Source organism: Trichosurus vulpecula, chromosome 2 (assembly GCF_011100635.1).
Source record: "Trichosurus vulpecula isolate mTriVul1 chromosome 2, mTriVul1.pri, whole genome shotgun sequence".
Taxonomy (NCBI): domain Eukaryota; kingdom Metazoa; phylum Chordata; class Mammalia; order Diprotodontia; family Phalangeridae; genus Trichosurus; species Trichosurus vulpecula.
In genome coordinates this window covers 464,058-480,317 of record NC_050574.1, presented here as the reverse complement: position 1 = coordinate 480,317, position 16,260 = coordinate 464,058, and the positions used below count along the sequence as shown (strand labels likewise).

At 42.2% G+C, this 16,260-nt stretch overlaps 1 pseudogene; it reads left to right on the top strand.

Annotated features, from left to right (window-relative positions):
* The first annotated feature begins 5,335 nt into the window (after positions 1–5,335).
* On the top strand, positions 5,336–8,141 carry LOC118840337 (annotated as a pseudogene).
* Positions 8,142–16,260: the final 8,119 nt, after the last annotated feature.

Here is a 16,260-nt window from a genome sequence, read left to right as displayed (position 1 = left end):
CCACTGTAGCAGGTTTGTCCTTAATCTTCCTTCCTATTATCCTAAACTTCTAGGCCAGATGGTCGAAAAGGAAGGGAAGGGAATAAGCGTTTATATTCACCTGCTATTTGCCATGGACTCTGCCAAGTGCTTTCATTACTCTGTTCTATAACATCATCCTCACAATAACCTTCCAGGTTAAATGATATTATTCACCCCATTTTAAACTTGGGGATGTTAAGTGATTGGTCCACACAAGTGACTAGGGCACACAGCTACTAACTGTCTAAAGCTGCATTTAAACTCAGGCAATCCTGACTCCAGGCCCAGGGCTCTGTCTTCTGTTCTACCAGCTGCTTCTCATTTCTAGACATTGGAAGCTATTCAGTGATCCATTTTTCTATGAAGAAAGTGAATGAGATCAAATTTTCTGATGCCAAACTCATCTCGGGATTTTCTCCCCCATGCCTCCAGAACTCCCCAAAATAAATGCTATAGAAACTATCCTTCAGGACCCCTGAGAATCACCCTGGGTTCCTTGTTTGCATGCCCCTGTGGATGCCAGGAAAAACAGACTGGCTGCGAAAGAGAGTTTAAAACAACTAGGGTTTGTTCAGTTTCCCAGCAGGAGACTCTCCCCCAAAGAGGCAAACACCCCTGAATGAACAGTACACAAGGTATATATAGGGGTCAGGGAATGAGGAGCCAGGTTGGGGGACTGGACAGAGGCTGATTCCTCAAGGTCCCTGTGGCTTGGGCCTGAGGCTGACCTGACACAATTACCCTTTAACCCAGTGCTGGATCTACGAGTTTCTGCCAGAATGGAGCAGGATGGGGGGCAGAGGGTTTGGCTGTTTCTCAGAACAGGTTATACAACACATCCTACTTTGGGTTACTTGCATCACAAGCACTAATGGGTCAGGACAGACTCCTACATGTGACCAGATGGAGTGATCCTCAAAACGGAGCAGCTCTGTATCCACAGACCTTTCCCTAAACAGAACTAAATTACACATTTCTCTCCATGCTCATCCCTACCTGACTGCCCATGCCCAGGGCTTCCAGTTCCCAGAGAAGATGTGATCTCTTACTTTGAGCAAAGGGAAGTACCATGGATGCTGGAGCAAGAAGGTGTGAGGAGCCTCTGTCCAGGTGAGTGAAGTGAAAGCAAGGCTTCTATGTGTTGTGGTGAAGGAAATGCTAGATTTGGGGGCAGGAAGGACTGCCTGGAAATTCTTTTACAGATTTTTATTAGCAGTGGCTTCCCAGGCCAGTCACTGAACCGTGGAACGTCAGTTTCCCCATTTGTTAAATGACAGGGTTGGACTCCATGGCCTTTCAGCTTCCAGCTAGCAACAAACATCTGCTACATGCCAGGCCTTGTGCTAGGCACTGGGAACACAAAGAGGTACAAGGGACGTCGCCAGCTCTCATGAACTCCCAGTGTGGAGGGGCAGACAGCACTTCAGTAACTATGTAGCAACACACTATGGACAGTATAAATATGAGCCAGTCAGGAGAGGGAAGGCCCTAAAGTGAAGGAGGACTGGGAAAGGTTTATTGTGGGAGGTGGGATCTGGCTCTGGTTTCAGGGAAGTGTTCTAGGTACAAGTGATAGGGAGGAGAACTCACATCAGGAATGGAGGCAGATGGGAAGGCTGGGGAAAAGAGAGTGAGTTTCCTTTGGCATATGGTAAAAGGAGAACCAAGAGACAGTAATGGCACTGAAACTTAGTGAGGAGAGTATCAAGAAGAGGAGGAGATGGACAGTGTCCAAGCCTGCAGAGAAGTCAAGAAGAATGAGGATCAGGAAAAGGCCAATTAATTTAGCCATCTCAAGATCATTGGTGATTTAGAGAAAGAAGTTTCAGTTGAACAATGAGGTTGGGAGCCAGACTGCAGAGAGCTTCAAAGAAAGCAAAGGCAAGGAGCTGGAGGCTGTAAATGGCCATCTCTAGCTAGTTGGCCCTGAAATGCAGCAAAGATATTGGCCAATATCTCATGGGGCTGCATGGTTCATTGAGGGTGTTTTGAGAGAAATGGCTTTGTTTGTGACAACAGGAAAGGGGTCCTTAGTGTGAGAGAGAGTGAAGATTAGGGGAAAATGGAGATACTGGGGAAAGAACATACCAGGTAGATTAGGGATGGAATGGGATTATTTGCACACATAAAGGAATTTGCTTTAGCAAGCAAAAGGATGACCTTTTCCTTAGATAGTGGGGCTGAAAAGGAAAAGAAGGCAGAATAAGGAGAATGAAGAAGGAGCATAAGATAGTTCTTGATAAAAGTCCAGTTTTTTTCAGTGAAATAAGTCCAAGTAAAGGTGTGGAGGGGTGGGGAGCGGGAAATAGGGTGGACAGAGAACAAGCCATAAGGGAGGGCTGGGAATGAATGACAAGATTTGGAAAAGCTGTTGTGTTGTGTGGCATGGGGAGTCAGTGAGGGGGATGTCAAAGGATTGCCTTGCCACAGTGAGGGTCCAGCTGAGATTATGGAGCCTACATTTGTAGTGGATCCAGACAGCCTGGCTTCAGGATTTCTCTCCCATTGTCTATCTCTCATCTAGCATCACATGAGTAGGAATGAAGGCTGCTGCCTTACTTGTAAATAATGTGAGACTAAGCTTTGCATAAGTCATCAGCCCAAGCCCCTTTCCTGGTCTGTATGGCTCAATCTCTGTCCCATTCTTGAAGAATCATTGACCGGGTTCATCTAGGTGACTGCCACCTAAGTTTAAGGAGCTTGGATGTAGAGACTTGAAGGTTTCCCATGGTATGAGACCCTTCAGGAGCCTAGAAAGAAACCTCTGTCATCTTCAGTGTTGGGTCTTGTCAATTCCATCAGGGTTAGAACCTAACGAAGGTGACGACTTAGAGGTGATTAGGTGCAAGAAAGAGACAGAACCACGACTGAAGGCAGAACATGCATGTGACAACTAGGAAAGAGACCAGAATGCATGGATTGAGGCAGAGGCTGGGCCTGCTGTCAGCCCTGGGCCCAGTCAGGCAATCAGTAAAGACTGGTTAAGCACCTTGTTTTAGGCAGTGTGCTAAGCTCTCAGGGTACAAAGGAAGGCAAAAGAAAGTCTCTGCTACCAGGGAGCTCCCAATCTAGTAGACAAATATGGAGATAGTTGGAGAAGAAGCAACAGAAAATGAACCTCACTTTTAGCTGATCTAAGTGAATAGAGATTGTGTTGGAATGGAAATACATTTAGTTCAACAGGGAAATGAGAGAGTACAAGGAGTGAGCATAATAATAGTTGGAGAAGGAGAACAGGATTATGGGGTCACAGTACTAGAAAACTTCTGAAGTAGGACTGGAACTCAGCTCTTCCTGACTCGAGGCCCAGCATTCTATCCACTGCACCACCAGCTCTATTCTGATTTTAAACAGAATATTGTGAAAATGCTCAAGCATGGAGGAGGTAGAAAATGGGAGGAGAATTGGACAGTTCCCTGACTGAGGGATGGAAATTCATTCTTTGTTTTTAGCTCCCCAGCCAGTCAAAAAATGAGCTGCTGGTTACTATATAAAAGACTGATTTTTCTACTGGCTCAGGGCAAGTAGTCTATTAAATGATCAATGTACTTGAAGCTGAATTGCACAGATTACTTTTTCTTAAACAATGTTCACATTTAAAACCTCCTTTGTAAGGATAAGATTTCTTCAGCCTTAACTTTCTCCTTTTACTACTGGAAAACCAGGTATATCCTCATTGAAATTCTACTGAATGAGTAATCTGTGTTGCCAAAGAGTTCCTTTGAGAAGCTGACAAGGAGAGAAATGATGTCATTGGAAGACAAGTTCCAATAAGGAAACACCTTTAGAATTCCAGTATGGGGCCCTTTAAGGTCTGTGTTTATAGAAAGGCTTTTTGGGGGTCAGTGATGGTTTCATGTGGCCTCTACTGTGTATGCATAGCAATCATGGGTCCAAAGAGCCTATTATTTCTGCTACAAGAATGCAAACCCAAGTAACATCTTGATCTGGTAATTACAGGTTTGATGAGATGTGACCACAAAGTAATCCAGGAATGAGAGGACTTCTCTGGCTCAGTGACAGCCAGCCAGTGAGGGTCTATGCATGCCTGTGAGCATTTGCACATGAATGTCCAACCTTCCTGGAAGTTTGGATACAATTTGGTGTGAAATTGAGAAACTGAAAAAACAGAGTGTGATGTTCTCATTGTGTGAAGCCCAAAAGCATTATAAGCCTGACCATAGTGATTTGGAATCACTGCAGAAGGAATCCTATTATGGTTATAATATGCACATGCTTGTTGTCACAGAGGATAAGTATCTTAGTAACCAAATTGGGTGATTGTTTACTGCTTAAGGTGCCCTCGACAAATTTTTAGTTCAAATCCTTTGGACCACTGGCTAGAACCTCCAAGGGCTTTATGGACCCCTAAATGAGAAAGGGTTTCAAGAGGACTAATAGGAAAGCATGCCATCCACTTTCTTACAAAAGGATGATAGGCTCAAAGTCATGTATGAAGACATGGGAAGTGACATGAATTTTAAAAATTATGTTTATTATAAAAATTTTTTTAGTATGAACAGATTTTATTTTATTTTTTTAGAATAATATAATAAAATCTTTTAGGCCTTAGGTAAATACAAATACTGTAATGGAAGATTAAACAGATTGAAAGCTATTACTAGGGAAATTACATTATACTTACAAGTATGATAGATCATGAAACAATTTGCATATTTAGTACATGTGCACCCAAGGGCCTAACATTTATGAAGAAAGAATTGAAAGTTCAGACGATGAAAGTGAACAGGAAAGATTGAAAGCTATTACTAGAGAAATTACATTATACTTATTAGTATGATAGATCATTCTGAATCGGAATATTTAGTACACATGCACTCAGTGGCCAACATTTATGAAGAAAAGATTGAAAGTACAGACAATGAAAGTGAAAAGGAAAGATTGAAAATGCAAACAATTTGTCTAGTACAGTGGACAGAGCATGCCCATTCATGGGTTTGAGTTCTTTTCTCAGCTGGTGGGATTTGAGTCAAATCGTACAGCCACTCTGAGCTCATGGCTGTTGTTGCGAATGTGATAAGAATGACCCACTGTCTCAGGTTTGTCATGAGAATTCAAAGTAACTGTGTGTGAAGTTCTTTGTAAACTAACTCATCCTTCAGATGCGAGCTCATGGTATTTTGAAATAATTGGTCCCGGCCGTTTAAGTTGGAAGACTTTTGTCTTTGCTTGGGGAAACAAGGCATGTTGAGTTTGTGTTCTGCTGATGGAGGGAAGGGGATATAACCACGTATGTGTCCGTGTACAAATATTTCATTGCTTCTTTCTTTTAGAAGGAGAGACCAGACATGAAATGGAAGAGACTAATGCTATACATCAGAAAATCTACAATAGAAAGAAACCTTATGAATGTAATGGATGTGGAAAGGCTTTCAGGCAGAGGACCTGTCTTACTGAACATCAGAGAATTCACACTGGAGAGAAACCTTATGAATGTAATGGATGTGAAAAGACTTTCAGGCGGAGGACAGATCTTACTGAACATCAGAGAATTCACACTGGAAAGAAACCTTATGATTGTAATCAATGTGGAAAGGCTTTCAGAGGCAGCTACCATCTTGCTAAACATCAGAGAATCCACACTGGAGAGAAACCTTATGAATGTAATGGATGTGAAAAGACTTTCAGGCGGAGGACAGATCTTACTGAACATCAGAGAATTCACACTGGAGAGAAACCTTATAAATGTAACCAATGTGGAAAGGCTTTCAGAGGCAGCAGCCATCTTGCTAAACATCAGAAAATCCACAATGGAGAGAAACCTTATGAATGTAATCAATGTGGAAAGGCTTTTACACGGCGGAGTCATCTTACTGTACATCAGAGAATCCACACTGGAGAGAAACCTTATGAATGTAGTCAATGCGGAAAGGCTTTTAGAACGAAGGTCAATCTTAGAACACATCAAAGAATCCACACTGGAGAGAAACCTCATAAATGTAATCAGTGTGGTAAGACTTTCAGAAGCAGCTCCTATCTTGCTAAACATCAGAGCATCCACACTGAAAAGAAACGTTATAAATGTAATGAGTGTGGAAAGGCTCTTAAAAGAAGCTCTGGTCTTGCTTTACATAAAAGAGTTCACACAGGAGAAAAACCTTATGAATGTAATCACTGTGGAAAATCTTTCTTACAGAGGGCCACTCTTGCTGAACATCAGAAAATCCACACTGGGGAGAAACCTTATGAATGTAATCACTGTGGAAAATCTTTCTTATGGAGGGCCAGGCTTGCTGAACATCACAGAATCCACACTGGGGAGAAACCTTATGAATGTAATCAATGTGGAAAGGCTTTCAGAGACAGGTCCACTCTTGCTACACATCAGAGAATCCACACTGGAGAGAAACCTTATGAATGTTATCAATGTGGAAAGGCTTTCAGAGACAGGTCCACTCTTGCTCAACATCACAGAACCCACACTGGAGAGAAACCTTATGAATGTAATCAGTGTGGAAAGGCTTTCAGAGACAACAAACATCTTGCTAGACATCAGAAAATCCACACTGGAGACAAACCTTATAAATGTAATCAATGTGGAAAGGCTTTCAGAGGCAGTGACCATCTTGCTACACATCAGAGAATCCACACTGGAGAGAAACCTTATGAATGTTATCAATGTGGAAAGGCTTTCAGAGACAGGTCCACTCTTGCTCAACATCACAGAACCCACACTGGAGGGAAACCTTATGAATGTAATCAGTGTGGAAAGGCTTTTAGAGACAGCTCTACTCTTGCTCAACATCACAGAACCCACACTGGAGGGAAACCTAATAAATGTAAACAATGTGGAAAGGCTTTCAGAGGCATCTCCAGTCTTGCTAAACATCAGAGAACACACACTGGAGGGGAACTTTATGAATGTAATCAATGTGGAAAATCTTTCAAGCAGAGGTCCAGTCTTTCCTTACATAAAAGGATCCACACTGGAGAGAAACCTTATGAATGTAAGCAATGTGGAAAGGCTTTTACACAGAGGATTCATCTTATTCAACATCAGAGAGTCCACACTGGAGAGAAACCTTATGAATGTAATCAGTGTGGAAAATCTTTCAAGCAGAGGTCCAGTCTTTCCTTACATAAAAGAATCCACACTGGAGAGAAACCTTATGAATGTAATTATTGTGGAAAGGCTTTTTCACAGAAGAGCAGTCTTACTGTGCATCAGAGAATGCACACCGAAAGGACATGTTATGAATGTAATCAATGTGGAAAGGCTTTTACACAGAGGTCTTATCTTAGGGTACATCAGAGAATCCACACTGGAGAAAAACCCTATAAATGTAGTGACTGTGGAAAGGCTTTCAGAGGCAGCTCCAGTCTTGCTGAACATCAGAGAGTCCACAATGGAAAGAAGCCTTATAAGTGTAATCAGTGTGGAAAGGCTTTTAGAGGCAGCTCCAGTCTTACTGTACATCAGAGAATCCATACTGGAGAGAAACCTTATGAATGTAATCAATGTGGAAAGGCTTTTACACGGAAGATTCGTCTTACTGAACATCAGAGAATCCACACTGGAGAGAGACCTTATGAGTGTAATCAATGTGAAAAGGCTTTTACACGGAGGACTCAACTTACTCATCATCAGAAAATCCACACTGTTGGGAAACCTTAGAATGTAATCAATGTGGAAAGGCTTTTACACAGAGGATTAGTCTTGCTAAACATCAGAGAATCCCCACTGGGGAGAAACCTTATGAATGTAATCAGTGTGGAAAGGTTTTCAGAGACAGCTATAATCTTACTCAAAATCAGAGAATCCACACTGGAAAGACCTCCTAAGAGTATAATCACTCTTATGTAAACACTTTCAGACTCAGATCTGTTCTTACTGTACATCAGAAAATCCACACTGGAAAAAAAACCTTAAAAATGTAATCAGTGTGAAAAGCTTTTTTTACACAGAAGATTTATCTTGATGAACATCAGACAGTCAACACTGGGGAGAAACGTTATGAATAACCAGTCTTACTTTACATAAATCAGTTGACACTGGAGAGAAACCTTATGAATGTAATCAATGTGGAAATCTTTCAGAGACAGTGCCATCCAGTACTGGCTAAACATTAGAGAATCCACCCTGAAGAGAATGCAGTCAATGTGGTGAAGCCTTCAGCAAAAGTCAGCCCTCCTTTCACACCAGAGAATTCATATAAGATATCAATCTTATCACTGACATGACTGAGGAAAGGCACTAAAATGGAGTACAGAGCTCCTTAGAGAGCATAAAGTTCTTGGTACAAGGCATTTATGGACTCAATGTGCCTTTTTCTGAAATAGGAGGTCACTGGTGAAGGTTAAATTTTGTGTCTGATTGAACAGAATAGTGAAACAAGAGAATTCATGCCATCCCACTAGGTTACAAAACCAAAAAAGGAGGAAATAGGCTCATAAACTGTAGGACTGAGAGAAAGAAGACATTTGGATGTTCTCAAAAACAGAATATGTTCAGGATAAGGAAATGGACTCGCAACAATATTATGGGAACTGGGGAACAATGTTTGGTGAAGGGAAGAAAGCAGAGATGTTTGATCAAAGGTATAAAAACTGGGGCAATTTAGAGGAATTTTGCATTCTCCTCCAGGCATCTTACATGTATGCATCAGCCTACTTGCAGGCTACTTCATGTGACAATCAAGAACCTTCTTGTTTGACATCATTTCTGCCTCTTGATTTTTGTGACCCAACAACCTTGATGACGAGGAAGGGATTTTCTGTATGCACTTGAAGCAGAGAAAAGCCATCCTGTGGAAAAGCAGCTGCTCCTAGGCAGGTAAGAGGCCCTGTGATTTCTATCTAACCAGCCTCCCATGGTTGTTCTTGATCTACCCCCCAGCAAGGGAATTGAAAGGAGCTACATACCTCATAAGAGGCATCTGGACTGATTGTCCCATACAATCTGGGGCTCTGGAGAGTCAAAGGGACCTCCCAGGACTCCTCTACAGGAGTTGGTTTTGTGTCTGGTAAATCTAAATAGACTGTTTCCTGTGGCCAGATTAGCCAAGGGAAAAAGGTTGTAAAGAGAAAGAAAACTTTTCCATGGAGCTTCCAAAACCTTCAAAAAGACAGAGGCTCTCCCTCTGTTTTTCAACTCTGGTCAACTTGGGTAGGTAGACAAGAGATACCCAGGATGGCAACAAGTCTTTTTTTTTTTTCCAGTCTGCAGTAATTTACAGTATCAAGAACTAAGTAAAAACTAAATTTCTGACTTTAAGAAGGGGGTGGTAGAGTGAAGATGGCCAAGTAAGATCAGAAACTTGCCTGAACTCTCCCAAATTCCCCTTTAAATAATGCTTCACATCAAATTCTGGAGTGGAAGAATGAACAAAAAGGCAGGATAAAGCAATTTTGCAACCCAATACAACTTTGGAGGCCAGCAGGAAAAGTGATGGTGATTGGGCCTGGAGAACAGTGTGATGCAGTCCATTTCTCACCAAGGCAACAGCAGTAGCTTAGAGAGCTCTCAGCTCACTGACCGTAAATGAATCAGACAACTGATCAGAAGATTAGGTTTAAAATAATTGTTCTTGCATGTAATTGGAAAAACTAAAGGATACATTTTTTCAGATAAAAAAATAGAGTGCTGCCCTCAATGTGCAAACAAATTTAGAAAACTCAAAAGTGGCCACTGGATTGGAAAACCTCAGTTTCAGTCCCAATCCCAAAGAAGGTTTAAATTACCAAACACTTGCACTCCAGCATGAACACTCCAGCAAAGTTATGCCTAAGATTCTGCAAGCCAGACTTGCCTTGGCTTTAGTGTCTTATTTTTCTCCTAATAAAACTTTTCTACTTTCAACTCATGTTGGACTCTTCTGCATTTTGAGGGGTGGGCTTGGCCCAGTTGACATTTCTGGTGTCAGAAGTGAGGTTCATCATGGTGAGGGGCTTCTTCATGACCATTGGAGGGGTGATCCAGCTTGTTTGGTACCGGTTTGTACCCTTTGATGTCTGACTGTCCCCTTAGGTGTCTGGTAAATGCCTCCCTGCTTGAATCCCAAGCTCCTGTCTCTTTCAGTTGAGTTCATTCTTTAGGAGAAAAAGAGGTTTGGATACCCAGGGGGCCAGAGCAGATAAAGTCCTGGCAAGGGTGGCACTGACCAATGACTAAGGCCCAAAGGGCTCAGAGATTTGTGGCCACAGAATGGAGACTCCTTTCTGGGCTCCAAAGGGCAGATGTCCTGTGAGTAGGGACCTGGTGAAGACCCCACTGGTGGGGAGTGATGAATCCCAAGTTTTACAGTTTAGTGATGGTTAGGTACTGATTAAAGCCCCAGTTTTTAATTTAGGTAGTCCAAATTACTTGGTGAAAAGACAAATTCCAGAATAAAATAAGATCTTAGCCAAATTCCTAAGGGGAACCAAATTTCCCAAGCCATCCCCCCCCCAGAGGACATCAGCTGGTCCATATGTCTATATTGTGAACCCCAAACCTGCAAGTAGTTAAACTAATTGGCAGAAATTGACCCAAGATGACCGATAGCACTATTAACCAGTGTGGGGTTCTTTTGATCAGAATCAATTGCCTTAAGAAATGTCTTGATGAAGTGGATAAGATAATTAAATACCCCAAATGGAATGCTTTTAATAAATGGCTACATAAAACCACCAAAGGAGAAGCCTCTTTTAACTTGGATTCCTTTAAGGAAACTTTAATAGAATTTCAAAGAATGGGGAAAGGTCAAAAGAGCAGATTTGGGCCCTCCACAATGATAGAACTATATAGCTCAATTAAAACAGGAAATCAGAGATTTGTGTGCATGTCAGATCAAATCCCACAGCCCTACTAAAGTCTATATACTCTTCCCTGAAGAGATCTCTCCCCTCAGAATGAGATCAGGGAAGGAGAGAGGGAGCTCTGAGGCTTTGGCTCCTGTGCCCCAACTTCCCTTTAAGATAAATAAAAGAGGCCAGGAAGAATGAGGACACCAAATTGGTTTACTTTTTTATACCTTGGCCTGGACCAAAGCCAAACTGGACTATGGCCAAGGATTTTCCAAAGGGCCTTGAAGACCCAAGCAGTTTGACGTGAGAATTCCAACTCACTTGTCTACTTATAAGCCCAGTCTCCCTGACATTTCTTAATTGTACAGATTCTATTGCATCCCAGGGAAGCAGAACACTAGTAGAGAACTGCTCAGAACGGCTGATTGTAACCTACTCGGAAGATATTTGTCAGGCTCTGCCTAATAAAGACCCCCTTGATGAGGCAGAAAAAGATTGGCCAAAGACTTATGGAAGCCAGTCCTTTCTCTTTCTTTCATTTCCTTTTTTTTCTTTTGGACTCAAACACCAAAGCTCAAATACACACTAGAGAAAAGAAAAGTATCATAAACTTAAATACAGAGTGAGAAAAGAAAACAAAAGGATGTCATGTGCACAGCAGAACATAGAAAAGATGTAGCCACAGGTTTCAGGAAAGCCTGTACAAAAAATATGGCACCTCATGTTCAGAGCTGTCCATCTTCTCTTTCCTTCCTTGTAACTTTTCTTTGGTTCTCTGTTGTGCATTTTTTATTTCATTCTTTCTTTCCCCCTCGGAAGCTAATCCTAAAGCATTCCCTAATCCTGGAGACTGGAGTAAGATTAAGGCTAGCCGCAGGAATTCTGGCAGGACAATTTTGACTTTTTATAATCACCTTTACCTCTTATTCAGAATTCTGGAAACAACAATAAGAAACCATATATTAATCCATACTTTGCATAAGTCGCATGAATATAGTTTCTAATAGAAGGGCCTCAAACTCTAACATAATTATCTTTACTTGTTTGCCAGCTATGGAACTCACATGTACAACCACAAGAATGGTGACAAAGACATCTCATCCTGTTTTGCTCAAATTCCATGATTAAACCAAGCCTGGGAGGTGGCATGGTATAGAAAATCATCCGCCCCCCCCACCCCCTTATATTTTGGAAGCGTATGTATAGCTCCTGCCTAACCTAAAGAGAAGCCAATCCATCTTGTGACCACCTGGTCAGTGGGGATATTTCCTGCTTTGCCCAACCTGTGACACTGCTAATATATTGCTTTGCTTATTTTAGCCTATGTGTCATATGTCAACCAATGGAATTATTCTGTATTTGGTATAGCTGCTCCAGAATGTTTAGATAGCCAGCCCTGTAACAATTGGGCCCTGGAAGGAGGGGGTGTCTCAGATGGTGAGGAAGATCTGAGGTCCACTTCATTAGAGGGGCCCATGAACCCTTTAACAAAGTGCCATTGGCTCAGAGCTCTGCCTCAGTCTGTCTCATTGTTGGTTGGATAATGTCAGTCCTCACAGATGTCTAGGAAGGTTTTCTTGCACCACAGAACTGGAGATATCCCATGATAACGATGCAATGAGGAGCCTAAATGGAGTTGATATGAACTGGATTTAATCTCTGAGAAGCCTCAAATCTTTGGTTTGTTTCCCCCCGCCAGTCTTACTCTGGGAAGTGTTCAAAGATGTCATGGTTCTAAATTTCCATGGGTATAAAATGTACCCAGTTCCTCTGTTTCAAAGTAACTGTGCATTGGGTATAGGAAAGATATTATTTCCCCCTGCATGAAATGCAGAAATTATACCAAGGATCTGCAGTAATTCAAACAATTTATCAAACTGTTACTGCTGAGCCATGACACCTCATGGCTGGGACCCTCTTTAGGCAGGCAACCTAAGCATGTGAAGAAAGACTCTCCCTTCTGCCATGTCTTCTCTGCATATTTCAGTAAATTCTTTTTATCCAAGGGGCACATACCACTAGCCTTATGGTACTCCCCAATAGGCTTAGCCTTGCTCTGTGAAGAAAAATAACTAGAGGATTTCTAGAGATGTGACACCTTTCCCATCAAGGCATGGTCCAAATAACTCAGGGTTGGAAGATTGTCTAGAGCTTTTGTTATCCCACACTGAGTTGTGACTTGTCTGCAATTGCAGGGACTTTTGCACCATCCCCCCCCCCCCACTTAGGACTATGTGCCCAGAGATTCCCCCTACTTGGCCTCAGGGATCCCCTTTCCTTGAGTCACATGGCTGAAGTGTGTATAACTTTGATATGATTTTGTAGTTACTTTTGTAGGATTGGGTCTAAGAATTCATCTACTACTGGCCTGGATGCTCCTATCTTTGAGGTAATGGAGGATAGAAGAGCAGGGTGCAGTCTCTCCCTAAGTGCCAGAGTCTAATCTCTGGCCTTGTGCTTAGTTCTGGATTCCCCCAAAGAGAAGAGAGAGGGACAGGCATGCTTCATCTTAAAGGCCTGTACAAAGGAGTAGTTCCAACCTGCAACTCTCAACCAATCAACCCACCCACCCCGAAGAACAATTAGAGAAATTCTAATAGTTATATATATATATGGTCATATCCCTCCTTACCCAGGAAGATAAAGAGAAGTCACTCTTTGGACCTTTGTATAATTCATCAAGTTTGTGCTAATTTTCTGCTGACTTTGGCCTAATAATTAACACCAAGAAAACACAGGTGCTCCATCAACCACCACCACACCATCCATAGGTGGAACCATCAGTTACAGAAAATGGAGAAGTTTTGAATGCTGCGGATAAGTTCACTTACCTTGGTAGTGTACTTTCCAGGAATGTACACATTGATAATGGGGTTGACGGACACATTTCCAGACCTAGCTCAGTGTTTGGGAAGGTCTGAAGGAAAGTATGGGAGAGAAAAGGTATTAGACTGACTACCAAACTGAAGGTCTACAGAGCCATGGTGCTGACCTCATTGTTGTATGCCTGTGAAACCTGGACAGTACCAGCACCTTGCCAGGAAACTGAATTGCTTCCATTTGAATTGTCTTAGGAAGAATCTGAAGATCACTTGTCAGGATAAGGTACCAGACACTGAGGGCCTTACTCGAATTAAATTGCCAGGCATTCAAACTCTGCTTCGGAGAATGCAACTCTGATAGGCTGGCTGTGTTGTTTGAATGCAAAAGCATGCTTGCCAAAAAGACTATTTTATGGAGAACTCACACAGGGCAAGTGTTCACATGGTGGTCAGGAGAAGCAATACAAGGGTACTCTCAAGGTCTCTCTCAAGAATTTTGGAATTGATTGTGTGACATGGGAGACATTGGCACAGGACCACCCAGCATGGTGTGCCCACATCAGAGAAGGTGCTGTGCTCTATTAGCAAAGCAGAATTGAAACAGCTCAAAAGAAACAGGATGAGCAAGTTTGGAGTATCCACCCCAAATGTTCACACAGACTATTTGTGCCTGACTCTGTGGTAGAGCATTCCGATCTTGTATTGGCCTGATCAGCCACAGTCAGATACATTGAATCTTAACTCAAGCATAGTGATGTCATTTTGGTCCTCTTCAAGAATGAAGGACAATAACCACCAACCAACCAACCATTCATCAAATAAATGGTCGATCCCATTCCCTGGACAGTCTGTAACTGCAGACTTGAACACAGAACAAATTCTTAGGCTCCAGGACTCCGGACTGTCAAAGGGACCTTCTGGGACTTATCTACAGGAGATTGTTTTATATCTGGCAAATCTAAATGTACTGTTTCCTGTGGACAGATCAGCCAAGGGGAAAAGGGTGTAAAGAGAATGAAAACTTTTCTGTGGAACTTTCAATGCCTTCAAAACGATAGTCTCACCCTCTTTTTCTTCCTCTGGTCAAGTTAGGTAGGCGGACAAGAGATATACAAGAGGGCAACAAATCTTTTTTTCCAGTCTGCAGAAATTTATAATATAAACCAAAGAAAAACTAAATTTATGACTTTAAGAAGGGCACTGAAGCAAAAATGGCCAAGGAGGGTCAGAAACTCACCTGAACGCTATCAGATTCTCCAAACAACTTTAAATAATGCTTCAAATAAAATTCTGGAGTGGAAGAACCAACAAAAAGTCATGATGAAACAATTTTCCAAACCAAGGTGACCTAGAATGCCAGCAGTGAAAGTGATGATGATCGGGCCTGGAGAACACTGTGGTGCAGGCCACTCCTCACCAAGCAACAGCAGCATTTCATAGAACTCTCAGCTCATAGACAGTAAAGGGGTCAGATGGCTGGACAGAAGGAGATTATAAGGAACCCTTTGCTGGCCTTGGTTCAGGAAAATGCTGCAGTCCATGTGCAAGCAAATTTGGAAACCCCCAAAGTGGCCATCGACTTAAGTCCCAATGCCAAAGAAGGGCTCTGCCAAAGAAGGTTTAAATTACCAAACAATTACACTCCGGCATGAACACTCCAGCAAAGTTATGCCTAAGATTCTGCAAGCCAGATTTCAGCTACAAGTGAACCGAGAATGAGCAGAAACTGGTTCTCAAAGAGGCAGAGGAATGAGAGAGCAAATTGCCAACGTTAGCTGCATTAGGAAGAAAGCAAGGGAATTTCAGAAGAAAAAAAAACCCATCTACTTCTATTTCGTTGACTGTTGCCTTTGACTGTGTGGATCGCAACTGAATGTGGCCAGTTCTCAAAGATATGGGACTACTAGATCATCTTACTTGTCTCCTGAGGAGCCTGTATGTCGGTCAAGAACAACTTAGAACTGAACATGAAACAACTGATTGGTTTAAGATTGGGGAAGGAGTACAAGGCTGTCTATTGCCACCTTATTTATTTCACATATACAGAGTACATCAGGTTAAAATGCTGGTCTGGACAAATCAAAAGACAGAATTAAGATTTCTGGGAGAAACATTACCAATGTCAGGGGCAGCTAGGTGGCACTGTGAATAGTGCAGTGGTCCTGGAATCAGGAGGACTTAAGTTCAAATCCAGCCTCAGACGCTTACTAGCTGTGTGTCCCTAGGCAAGTCATTTAATGTCAGATAAGCAGACAATTACACTCTGAGGGAAGAAGGCAAAGAAGAATTAAGAAACTTCTTGATGAGAGTAAAAGAGGAGTGTGTAAAAGCTAGCTTGAATCCTAACACTCAAAGAAACTAAGATAATGACAAGGGGTCCCATTACCTCCTGGCAGATAGAGGGAGAAGAAATGGAAGCAGTGTCAGAGTTCATATTCTTGGGCTCAAAGGTCACTGTAAATGGCAAACACAACCATAAAATTAAAAGATGTTTGTCAGGAAAGTTATGGCTAATCTAGACAGCACACTGAAAAGCACAGACATCACCTTGCCAACAAAGGTACATTTAGTCAAAGCCATTGTTTTTCCAGTAGCAACATTTGTCTGTGAGAGCTGGAATCTAAGGAAAGCTGATTGCCACAGAATTGACACTTTCACATTGTGGTGCTGC